At 40.9% G+C, this 12,540-nt stretch overlaps 1 protein-coding gene across 2 annotated transcripts in view; it reads left to right on the forward strand.

Moving 5' to 3' along the window:
* The window catches only part of rgs8 (regulator of G protein signaling 8), a 130,086-nt gene that overhangs the window by 84,505 nt on the left and 33,041 nt on the right, over nucleotides 1-12,540 (forward strand). The window contains exon 2 of one of the 2 annotated variants that reach the window (XM_052130806.1): nucleotides 7,806-7,908. The gene's annotated coding sequence lies outside the window, so the exon portion shown is untranslated. Of the gene's footprint in view, nucleotides 1-7,760; nucleotides 7,909-12,540 lie in introns of those variants that run through there. The other variant, XM_052130805.1, reaches the window with a different exon arrangement.

The raw sequence follows: 12,540 nt of genomic DNA on the forward strand, positions 1-12,540 counted from the left end.
CACAGAAGACAAAGGACACTGGGTTATGTCTGCTGTACTGTTTTTGTTTTATTAACTTTGTTTTTATATCTGTAAAAAATAAATTAACAAATAATATCTGCAGTCCGGTTTGCCTACATGCACTGTTTGACATCTCAGGCATTGTGCGTGCGTGTGCGTGTGTGTGTGTGTGTTAGTATATCACGGCTCTCCGAACCTCCGAGCGAAGGCTGCGGTAATCCTCCTCATTCTTTGACGTGGGATGCTGTAGACGATGAGAGTGGGCCTGTTGCTTTTTCTCAGCCAGCCTGAACACCTCCTCTGTCAGCCAGGGTTTCTGAGGAGGTCTGGACCGTGTGCCCAAAACTGCCATTGCAGTTACATGAGCCACAGCCCTAAACTTCCCCCATTTCCCCTCGTCATCCAGAGGAGTGGGGGACGATGCCAACCCCAGCTGCAAGCGATGCTGAAATTCTCACTTGCAACTTTCTTCAGCTAGCCTAGACCAGGCCACTATGGTTTTGAAAGGGGCCCTGGGTTTACACCCACCACCGGAGTGGAAGAATGGCAGGCGGATCTTACAGATGACAAGTCGATGGTCAGTGGGCAGATCAGCTCCACGGTAGGTCCTGGTGTCAAGGACATGGGCCCGCATCCGCTGTTCCGTCACTATGTAGTCCAGCAGATGTTCTTGCTTGGACCCGGAATGCATCCATGATGTTGTATGTATGCGCCGATGACGGAACAGTGTGTTGGTAATTGCAAGCCCATGGGCTGCACAAAAATCTAGCAGCCTCCTGCCGTTGTTATTGAGCTGATCAGGCCCATGTCTTCCAATCACTCCTGACCAGGTGCTAGCATCATGACCTACTCGGGCATTGAAATCACCCAACATGATGATTCTATCCCGAGGGGCCACTTTAGCCAACACCTGTGACAGGAGGTCATAGAAGGCATCTGACTCATCGGCCTGTCCCGCATCCCTCCACGGATGTTCGTCTTCGGTGTGGGGCATAAATAACCACGACCACCACTCCTCGCCTCTGGTTGATGGGAAGGCGAACCCAAAGTAACCTGGGACTCACAGCTTCCCACACCTCACCGCCATGCTCCCACGCTGCCTTCATTCTCTTGTTCAGAAGAAGAGCCACTCCCTGTTGTTTAGCTGTTGCCTGCCCCGAGTAGAGGACAGTCCACCCCTCATAGTGGCAAGAGCCAGAGCCGGTCCACCGGACCTCCTGAACACCACAGAGATCCAGACGGTACCGGTCCAGCTCCCGACAGAGGAGTGGCAGCCTCTCCTCCGCTGTGAGTATTCGAACATTCCACGTGGCCATCCGTAGTGGCTTTTTGTTGTTTCTGGAGGAGCCCCGAGAGTGAGGATTCAGTCTCCTGGCTCTGCCTAATGGAGTTTGGCCAGGAGACGTCATAGACGCCTGTCCCCCCAGGGCCTCCGGCACTAGCTTAATTATATATTTTCGTGGTTTAGTGGTAATGAGATTGAGGGTAGAGGGGTTACCAGCCCCTCGCACCCGTCCAGAGCCCCCATTTGGCCGCTGTAAAGCACCATGACAGAAAGGGGAGGGAACAGTCTTTATTGGCCCTCCCCTCATGGCGCTGCCTACAACGTTGCCCGTCCGGCACCACACGGAGATAGGGGGTTGTTTAGCCAGGTTCGGAGAGCCGTGAGGCGCTGCAAGGATGGTTGGTGGTCGCGGGTTGCTGAGGAGATGGAGTCTGCCTCAGTGGCCCACGATCACAAATCGCTCTTTAATTCTATCAAAAAAGTTACTTGCAGCGCCACACCTATCACCATCATTAGGGGAAAGAATGGTGATCCAATCTCCAACCCCCAGAAACAGGTTTACACATTTGCTGAGCATTTCTGTGAGGTCCTGGGGGAGGGGAAGTCCCTGAGCCTGGAAAACATTGTGGGACAAAGTGGGGATGACCCTGCTGGGGCTGCGGTGCCACAAATATTGAAGGAAGAAGTCGCTCCCTGTGGGTGGCTGGCTGAGGTGCCATCTTTGGAGGAAGTACTGAAGGCGATCCAGAGCCTGAGGCCAGGAAAGGCACCGGGCAGAGATGATCTCCCCAGTGAAATGCTGAGGGAGGGTGGTGTTTGTGCACAGACTGCCCTACATGACATCATAACAAAGTCTGGACCACTGGGAGGTTCCGCAGGATTGGAAGGATGCCCTGGTGGTTCCTCTCTTTAAAAAGGGGGACTGCTCAGATTGTAATAACTATAGGGGCATCTCACTCCTCAGTGTGCCGGGAAAGGTCCTGGCAAGGATTATTCAACATCGCCTTGCCAGGCACGCTGAGGAGAGACTTGCGGAGTGAGATGCCCCCATAGTTATTACAATCTGAGCGGTCCCCCTTTTTAAAGAGAGGGACCACCAGGGCATCCTTCCAATCCTGCGGAACCTGCCCAGTGGTCCAGACTGTTGTTATGATGTCATGTAGGGCAGTCTGTACACAAACAGACTGTGGTTTCAGGAAGGGGCGGTCTTGCACAGATGCCATATTCTCTGTCCGTCTGCTACAGCAGAGGTGTAGGGAATTCCAGCAAGACCTACATCTCTGCTTTATTGACATGGTCAAGGCCTATAATACCATCAGTAAGCCTGGTCTCTGGGTTGTTCTTCGTGCTTTCGGAGTCCCAGACCCACTGCTCGCGATCATTAAGGACCTTCATGATGGCGAGCGGGCCCGGGTAAATCTACGTGGTCGGGAGTCGGAGCCATTCCCTGTTCACCTTGGAGTGCGACAGGGATGTCCTCTGGCTCCCACATTATTTAATATCTATTTCGACCATGTGGTTCGTGAAGCCTTCGATGGCTGTACTGGAGGAATTTCCATCTGGTACAGATATAATGGGAGGTTGATCGATGCCCGGGTGCGGTCAAGGGATGGCTCCCTATTGGTCAACCACATTATGTATGCTGATGATCTGGTGATTGCTGCTCACTCAGAGGAGGAGTTGGAGGTGCTGCTGATGAACCTGGAGCTTGCCACTAAGAGATGGGGCCTTACCATCAGCCCAACCAAAACTAAGCACCTTCCTGGGTATTATGTACCATCGGACACTACACCCCCACAGCTCCCAATTGGTGATGGGGCAGTTGTGGAGAGAGTGGAGTGTTTTCCATACCTGGGAAGTGTGCTTATGACCAGCTCCGAATCAGTCGAGCGGCATTATCTTTTCATCGGATGCGTAATGCTGTGTGGAAGCTACCCGGTTTGGGAAGCTTCAAGTATTCTTGGCCACGGTCATTCCCTCCCTTCTCTATGCTTGCGAAACGTGGACCCCCCTAATGGAACATCATTGCCGGCTAGAAACATTTAGGCTGGCCTGCCTAAGATCCATCCTGGGTTTAACCAGGCTGGATTGTGTGAGGAGCTCACAAGTCTTTGAAAGATGTGGAAAAAGCGAATGGCGGTTGTTTTTTTTTTGTGTTAGTATATGTGTGTGTGTGTGTGTGTGTGTGTGTGTGTGTGTGTGTGGTTTACAAGGACATTTTTTAGGTTACAAACTGGTAATTACAAGGGTATTATGCTATAAATGTGGTTTACAAGGACATTTCTAGTGTCCCCATAATTCAAATCGCTTAAAAAACATTCCAAACAATTTGGGGGTTTTTTTATGTAAAAATGCAGAAGATGTGTGTGTGTGTGTGTGTGTGTGTGTGTGTGTGTGTGTGTGTGTGTGTGTGTGAGTGTGTGTATGTGTGACAAGCTGTGTTCATGGATAATCACGCTCGATCAACATGTTTTCACTGAGTATAAGAATTTTAAACTATTATCGTGGTGCTTTTGTGATAGTTTGGCTGTCTCTTTAAGAAAACAAACATATTATATGCCTGAAAAGACTTTGAGTTGCTGTTTGTGTTAATGGAGCTGCAGCTGCACCTAATAATAAGCAGACGTGGCTGCGTGCATGGGAATATGGAGTTTAGATGTGATGGCTGTGCATATACAAGCTGTGAACTGTTACCGTGGTAATTTGGTGACACTTTGGATGTTTGTTATATAAAATAAACATATCATGTGCTTCAAAAGACTTTGAGTAGCTGTTTGTTCAACACATTCTCACACCCCAACTCATCACATATGGACGCTTGGGCAGGACCCCTTGGCGTCACTTATTGACGCGCTGGGTGTACCTTTGGCGTCATTTTACGACACGTCCAGGTTTTTAAACATAAAAAAACAGTTGGAGGGCCACTGTAGCCTATTCCTTTTTATTTTTATTTATTGCGGTCTCGACTCTCGACCCATTCGCGGCGTGAGCTTACCCAAGACGTGAAATTTCAACGCTACACGCTCCGGTTCAGAGATATATAGAATGGCGTCATTTTACAACGTGTCCGGGTTTTTAAACATCAAAAAACAGTTGGAGGGCCATTGTAGCCTATTCCTTTTTATTTTTATTTATTGCAGTTTCGACTCTCGACCCATTAGCTTACCCAAGCTTACCCAAGACGTGACATTTCAACGCTACACGCTCCGGTTCAGAGATATATAGAAGTCTATCGGACTACCCTGCACGTCGAAAAATGACGCCAAAGGTATACCCAGCGCGTCAATAAGCGACGAAACTGCCCAAGCATCCATATGTGACGAGTTGGGGTGAGAATGTGTTGGTTTGTTTGATGAATGACAACTGCTATTTAAGTAAACAAATGGCAGCGCAGTCAAGATACTATGCATATAAGATCTGTAAACTTTTTATTGTGGTTCTTTGGTGACGAGTTGGATATATGTATATAAAGTAAACTTATTCTGTGGTTTAAAAGACTATATCAGCAACTGTTTGAGCGAATATAAATAGCAGACGCTTGACGTGTCAGCATGAAAGCCAGTTTAGATTCTAACGTAACTGGCTGTTGCAGAAACACGTATGTGTGACGCTACTCTGCGGGGCCCAGTTATTAATCGTCACATATGAAAGGGTAAAGGGTGAAGGGAGACCAACATGGTTACGTCATTCATAGTGTGTCATGAGAGTGGGCAGTCCCTCCGAGGCACTTTTCACAGGTTTTATAGGCCGCAATTTTCTGATTGGTGGATCTTTCTCTGCTGTATCATGGGTAATGTAGAGTAAATAAAGTTTAAATAATGAAGACGGGTGGCTTCAATGGAAGCATATACCATCAGTGAAAAACTTTGTTGCTCGCGGTAGGTCTGTCTTTAAAGGTTTATGTTATTGTTGAAAATCTATTTGTCTATGGGATAAATTAATGGGATTTTTACTTTCGGAACCAGATTGTTGATCTTATATGACTTATGTGGCTGAAAATATTTAACAAATTTCAAAATCTATTAACATAGCTAAACTGGAGGACTCAGAATTTGAAAAAAATATCCGTAAACAAATGGACAATAATTGGTGGTTCAGTCCTACTTTGGCTGAAAGCTTTTCAGTTGTCAAATGTTTAGAATTTTTTTCGACAGGAAAAAAAACAGTGTCAAATTTTTTAGAGGATCTCATTGGAATTATGATGTTTACAGCTGCACTGAATACAAGTTTAGTACACATGTACTGTTCGTAAATTAAATTACTGACAAAAATGAATTAGGTGTTTTTGATTTGGTTAACAAAGATGAAATGGAAAAAAAAATATCATGAGGATAATTAGACAATTCTACTTAAAACATATTGTTGATGAAAATATACAGAGATATAACTAACACTGCAAGATATTACCAATGCACTAACAATATTTTAGTTAATTATTATTTGAATGAAACAAATGATCCAGTCATAATATTTTGTCTTTAAGGATTGTCCTGTCTGAGCTGCAGGAGATGAAAGAGCTGAACACTGATAAACTGAAGTACTGCTTAGTGGGTTAATCACATTTATTACAAACTATAATGATATACTATATATGAAATTAATCAGCTATATCAACAAAATAAATATTATATTACTACTTACATCTGCACACACAATAAATCGAATGCACAGCTAAACTTGACCAAGTTGCGCGCTATGCGTAACTCGCTTTGTGAATAAGTCAGTTCCGTAACAATGCACAATGTTGCGCAAAATCCTAAAGTCTGTAAAACCTGAAAATTAATACTTTTCTAGCAAGCAGAATCGACCACACGGTACAAAGGATCTAATACCTCACTAGACTCTTGATATGCTACTATTTCATTAATTTATTTCAGGTTTTCACAAGGTCTTATAAGTTGATGCCTTTAGATGTACATCACAATCCACAACCGTGCTGCCACTTTGGTTGGTTTGTTGGTCTGTTGGGTCGGATTGCATTCTCAACACAAGCGAACAGCTCCAGAGTTCGTCTGATATCGGACCAAGACTAAATCATCGATTTCCTATCACACTCATATATGCCTATTCTAATTGTCTAAACAAACCAAACAAAAGGCGTAGTCACACATACCTTTGCAAGGCAAAGGGAATCCGCGAGATCATGGATTTCGCACGATGGACTTCCGGTGGCGGAGAATTTCCCCTTGCGGAGTTCACGTGGAGTTCAAGATTGGTACACTTTGACAGCTGAATTTAGCCACGTTGACCAATGGAAAGTTGCTTGGTTTGGCGGTGGCCTCTGTGTGGGCTGTACTTCGTACGCAGCTACACTAAATAAGTGCAATGAACAAGTATATAATTTTAACGGTGAGATTAAGTCTCACGGAGTATATAGTGCAGCATTAAAAAGAGGCTTCTTGACAATTATATTTTTTCTGGTTCACACACACTCAATTTCCGCCCATGTCATCTTCGCCCATGGAATTTCGCTGTGCAAAGGTGTGTGTGACTGTGTCTTAAGGGAGAAATGCACCAGGTTCCACAAAAAAAAAAAAAAAAAAAAAGTGGCAGGTGTGAAAATGCCTTCTCTTTTGAGACCATGTGACAGCTTTGTTTTAGGAACAAACTGAAATGTGAATTTGAATGTACTGAAAATCTTTCCTTGAAACAGTCACCATTCACTTTCATTGAATGGAAAAGAGCAGCCTGGACATTATACTATAAACAGTTATTTTTGTGTTCCACAGAAGAAAGGGGTTAACTTTGGATGAACTATTCCTTTAAAACAATGACTAGTGGCAGAATTTAGGGATTTGTATCTATAAACATAAGCCAATCACAATTTGTTTCATGAAAAAGCCTTAATGATGGCTGTAAATACAACAGTTTGACTGCAGCCTCAAATTCTTGTGGCATGGCTGCTGTGCCTTGATGATTCACATGCGGTTGTTCATATTTGTGTCTAAGAGAATACGCTACTATTTTGAGGATATAATATGCCTCCAGTGGAGAGTCGAGAAGGGTGCATTCTCAAGCTGCCAGTCTGCAGCCCATTCTTAGATAAGAGATTTCAAATGAGGCCAGCATGTTCCTTTTCTGAAACCCAGCAAGGATTTACCACTGCGAGGGAGAATGCGAGGGAGAGCATGCCGGATGAATGGAAGACTTTGATGCCTACGCTGGCTTGATTTAGTCTCTCTGTCTCTCTCCTCAAAGGAACCCATTACCTCGGTCAAAACCAGCAAACTAGTCCTCAAATGACACACTAGTCCATCACAAGCATTCAGAATTATACATCAACAGTGTGAGACTGTTGATCAAAACATGGCACTGAAAACCCCAAACAGAACAAAGTAAAATGGCATACTAATGCCCTTTTGCATCTCCAGAGAGACCAGTGTGTTGACAAAGCCTGCCTATTTTTCTCCCTCTCATCTCTTCCTCCTCTCTCTCTCTCTCTCTCTCTGTTCCTTGCTCCCTCACCCTTTCACACCGATGAACACGCTGTGTGATGATTGCTACATGTGGGCAACAGTAGATATCTCTACACAAGAACACAGCTAAGCTAACCCTGTTGGATAAAGCAGCTTCTCCAGTCCAAATCAAAGAGCTGTCATCTTCAACAGCAGTGCAGTGAAAAGGTAAAGACTCTATATGCATATGCCTCATCAATTGTTGCATAAGTTTCTGCCCACACTGGCTTTGTGTCTCTAGCATATTTGTGATTGTGTGTGGCTCTTACCATCTGTCCTCCTGTCATGTCTTATCGTATGTAGTGAAGTGGGTATAACTGAGAAAACAGATCATTTATGTGATTTTGATTTAGGAAAAATCATCAAGGAATATGTTTTTGATGATTTGTTGTTTTATGATGTTGCCATTGTTGTTCTTTGTGCATTTTGTCCTTATTGTTAATCTGTTTTTCCATAATGGATTGAAACTGGCTCTTGATTCTAAAAAGGGAAAACAAAAATGCAGAACACTGAGTAATATACCGTATACAAATATTATCCTCTATGCAAAATATCTGTATACAGATCCAAGCTCAATGGATTTGTAACCAAAATGGATATTTTTATTTTCTCTCATGTACAATGAAAACTGTTTGTGTTCATACAAAGGATTGGACAGTTAATCCATCTCTTTAGCAGTAGCTGTGAGGGCTTTGTAGGTTTGTAAATGTCAGCGAGGGGAAGTGACAGAGATGAGGAGAGACTTTGAAACACCCACACTCACCACCCACAGCTCTTTTTGAGACACACTGGAGATATTTTTTATTTTGCTGTACATACTCAACAAAAGCATTCTCCCTTTTACTGCAGTCCATCACATACATTATAATCAAGAAATTGGTGGATAATGGTACAGCATGGGGAAAATGGTTAAAATTAATTTAAAAACAAATACAATTAATATGAAAAAAACATAAGAGACCCAAAATGTTATGTTTGGTGCAATGTAATCATTCCAATGGGAGCATTCTTATAAAAAAAATATTTCATATTTATAATAATATTAATCAATAGCATTAACAAATACTATTTAATTGTATAAAGCTTAAAATATTATTTTAAAGGGACAGTTCTGGTCCTGGATGCTGATTGGTCAACAGCCATGCTTTATTCATGACAAAGCACAACTCTGACAGCTTTTATTTGTATCACTCTGCAGCACCCATAGCTGACAATTATTCTTGTTTTTAAGAAAATGTATGTCCTTAATATATTATTATGTGGTGACCATTTTAATTAAGCAATAAGGCATGAGATACTTTGGGTCATTCCTAACATCACCCTTCAACCGTGACTATATTAACAATATAGCATGGCATCTCATTCCTTATTGCTTGATTAGTTAATGAACATCAAAGATGTAGAAATGATGCCAATCCATTTCTCAGAACAAAATTTCTCTTGTATTAACAATTTTTGCTCTATGGACATTTTTCACAAAGGTGGACAACCAAATCCAGAAAGTGCCCAAATACACTGCTTTATCTTAACACTAATCAGTATATCGTTTTATCATCTACAGCATAAAAATCTTCTTTTGTTTAAATATTATGCATGCAAATTGTGTTATTTTGTCTTTAAATTAAATGCATCTTGGTTTGATTTTACTACTGATTTAAGCATTACATAATGTTTGTTAATGACAGAAATGATTATAAATTGTTTCCCTTGTGCAATTAAACTGTTTTTCCCTTGAACTACTGCATTCTTGTACTGGGCCTGTTAGCAAAGAAAGTGTGAGCTTAATCAAATTTGACAGAGCATTTGAGAATAAGCATGCCAGGCCAGGGTCTTGCAACCATTGCTAATGCTAACTGTTACTACCACAATTGCAGTAGGACCATTGCAATGTGAAACAGGACTTGCTGCAAGAGGATCTCTAAATAAAGTAACACTGACCTGAACTTTACTGTTTTGTTGGGCAGAATGTGATTTGAGGAGACAGCCATCATGTTAAATATGTAAGGAACTTAGAGAAAGGATGCTGACAAGAATAGATGGAAAAAGTAACGCAGATGGGCTGCAGCCTGCCGTTACCCTGCAACTGTTATGGCAGAGTGTGAAATAGGGTGTACTGTAAATGAAGGCAGTGTCTCTGGGGCACCTTGCTAAACCAGGGGCTGAAACAGCACTCACATACACTCACAAACCCCTTGGAGACTCTCTTTCTAGAACATAGAGAGCAATATTTTGTCTTTAAACATTCATTGAGAGCTTTGCTGGTAAAATATTTACAATCTAAAGCTCTATCAGTTTCTTTAATAACTATTTGCACTTTTGGCCATGTGTGTACTAAAACATACTTTTCCACTCTCGTTACATTATTTAGTGGCATATGGCTATTCACACAAAATGTGAATAGCAACAAAAAGCATTTTTTTTTGCACTAATAGCAAATAGTGATAGATTCTATTTGCAACCTGGTGCAAACAGTGGCAAATACTATTTGCATCACTTATTAAATACTAACATATATTTTTGGGGCATCACTGTAGTGTGTTTATTTTGTTTATTAAGAGTCCTACCGACACCTTACACCAACCCCAACCCCTATCCCTAACCTTCCATTAAAAAAAATAAAAAATTGTAACAATTAATTTTTATTTTTTTTTATAAAATCATAGTATCCATGAAATTAAACATGGTTACTTTATTAAAAACATATTACTGTAGTAACACCATGGCTAGTTGAATTACATCTATGGCTTCTGCCTGGTTACTACCTTATTACTATAGTAAAACCAAGGTTAATTTGACCTATATAAAACCTTTTCTTTCAACTCCCGAACCATGACCAAATCAATGTGAGGAATTCAACCATTATATTTATTTGTATTTATTATTACATTTAGTAGTAGAGAAATATTAAGAGTGGAAACGGGATGGGAAAAAGTTCTACAAAATGTGAAATCAAACCTGAATAGTACGCACGAAAGCACATCCACACTACTGTTACACTCCATGCCACTGCAGTGATATAAGATATGCTATTTGTCTTCAATTTCTGTGTTTCCACCAGAATACTGGAGTGCCAATAGCCACACTGTGTGGCAGTCAACTTAGTGGACATAGTCATTCTGTTATTTTCTATTTGTCTACTAACAATGCCCAACAGTGAATAAACAGTACATGCATCACAAGAGATTTCTGCAATTTTTCCTAAACACCCCTTGTTCTGAACCAACAAATGTAATTTCCACCACATGTCAAATTATGTATTTTGTTTGATAATATCATCACACACATCACATGTCTAATATTTAATCTTTAGCATGTTCTTCACTGACAATTTAGCTTTCTTGGTAACCAAATATACTAACTTGATGAAACTTTATTAGTGGCCAAAGTGTTGGAAATGATGCAACATCTGGGACAGTATAATACAATTGCATAAAGAAAATGTAATAATTCATATTTTATGATTTATTTGAATATGTTTAATGTATACATCAAATACAAAAGAAAGAACGTTTAAATTAAAGTTTTTTTATTATAATTAGAATTGTTTTTTTTTTTTAAATAATAAAAATACACCTCTGGAACATTGTAGTGCCCATATTTAAAGAAACACCCATTTACCTCGCCCATTCCTGAACACAGAAAGCAAATCTAATTCAAGATTGGTAAAAGCATCACTTTTCAACATGGACAAGCAAAGAAAAAATAGTCTTGAATTCAGAAATAGCCAGAGAGCAGGTAGAAGATCAGATGTCATAGCACACTGATAGTGGGTAGTGAAGGAAATCTACCATCTCACTGAGCTCCATCACACAGTGATTCTTCAGGGACCTTCACATGTTCCACTAAGCAGGATGGTGCGGGGTAACTTTCATGAGATCACTTATCTGTGAGGGAACCCTCAAAATTAATGTGGTGGTTTTCACACCACTGATTTGTCATTGATTACCACAAAACGTTTTGAATCATTATGAGTTTTATTTTTTTTACATTTGTAAAACCTTTTAAAACAATTTTTTTAGTTATTTCAATGTACATTATATTCATTGTATTCACTGTATGCAATGCTACCCTGCCACTGAATTTCTAGCAGCCTCCTAATCTCCCATTTTAAACTATACTGAAGTTCTTAATGTGAACTTGATATTTTGCTTACTGTTTTGAGAACCTTGGGACCTTCAGTGGTAATTAGTCATGTTTAAACCTACAAAAACCCAGTTGAAATTACTTTTCTATATTTTTCAGAATTTACTATCAAATCACACATGTGAAAGATTATTTCACATAAATTAAGCTGTAGTTGGCATTACTGCCATACACTGCATTTCTACCAGATTATAGCCATGCTAAACATACTGAAATTCAGTATTGGGACACCCGATATATCTATAATATGTTTCTATTTGACTGCGAAATTACTCTAAGAAAACTAAGAAAGGCTAAGAAAACCGAAACCCTGCATCAAAAACACATCCCAAAAAATGTGATTGCTAAACTCTCAGGAAAAAGGGAAAGAGCATGTTGCCATGTTTTTTTATTTTGGGTGGAATCTCATGAGGATTTTATAAGGATGAGACATCAAAGTATCTTTTATTTAGTAGACTCCCTGTAGCTCCATTTGTGCTGCATGGCTGCATTTAAAATGAACTGGCTTCTCCCTGACTAGATTTGCAGGGGATTTTATAAATAGCATGGCACGTGTTCTCAACCCAGTGCAAGGGAATGAAGTATCAGCCTCAAGCATCCAGTGCACCACAAAAATATTCCCATCTTGTGAGGATATAAATTGTTTTGGTTGTCTCT

This window comes from Xyrauchen texanus, chromosome 7 (assembly GCF_025860055.1).
Source record: "Xyrauchen texanus isolate HMW12.3.18 chromosome 7, RBS_HiC_50CHRs, whole genome shotgun sequence".
Taxonomy (NCBI): domain Eukaryota; kingdom Metazoa; phylum Chordata; class Actinopteri; order Cypriniformes; family Catostomidae; genus Xyrauchen; species Xyrauchen texanus.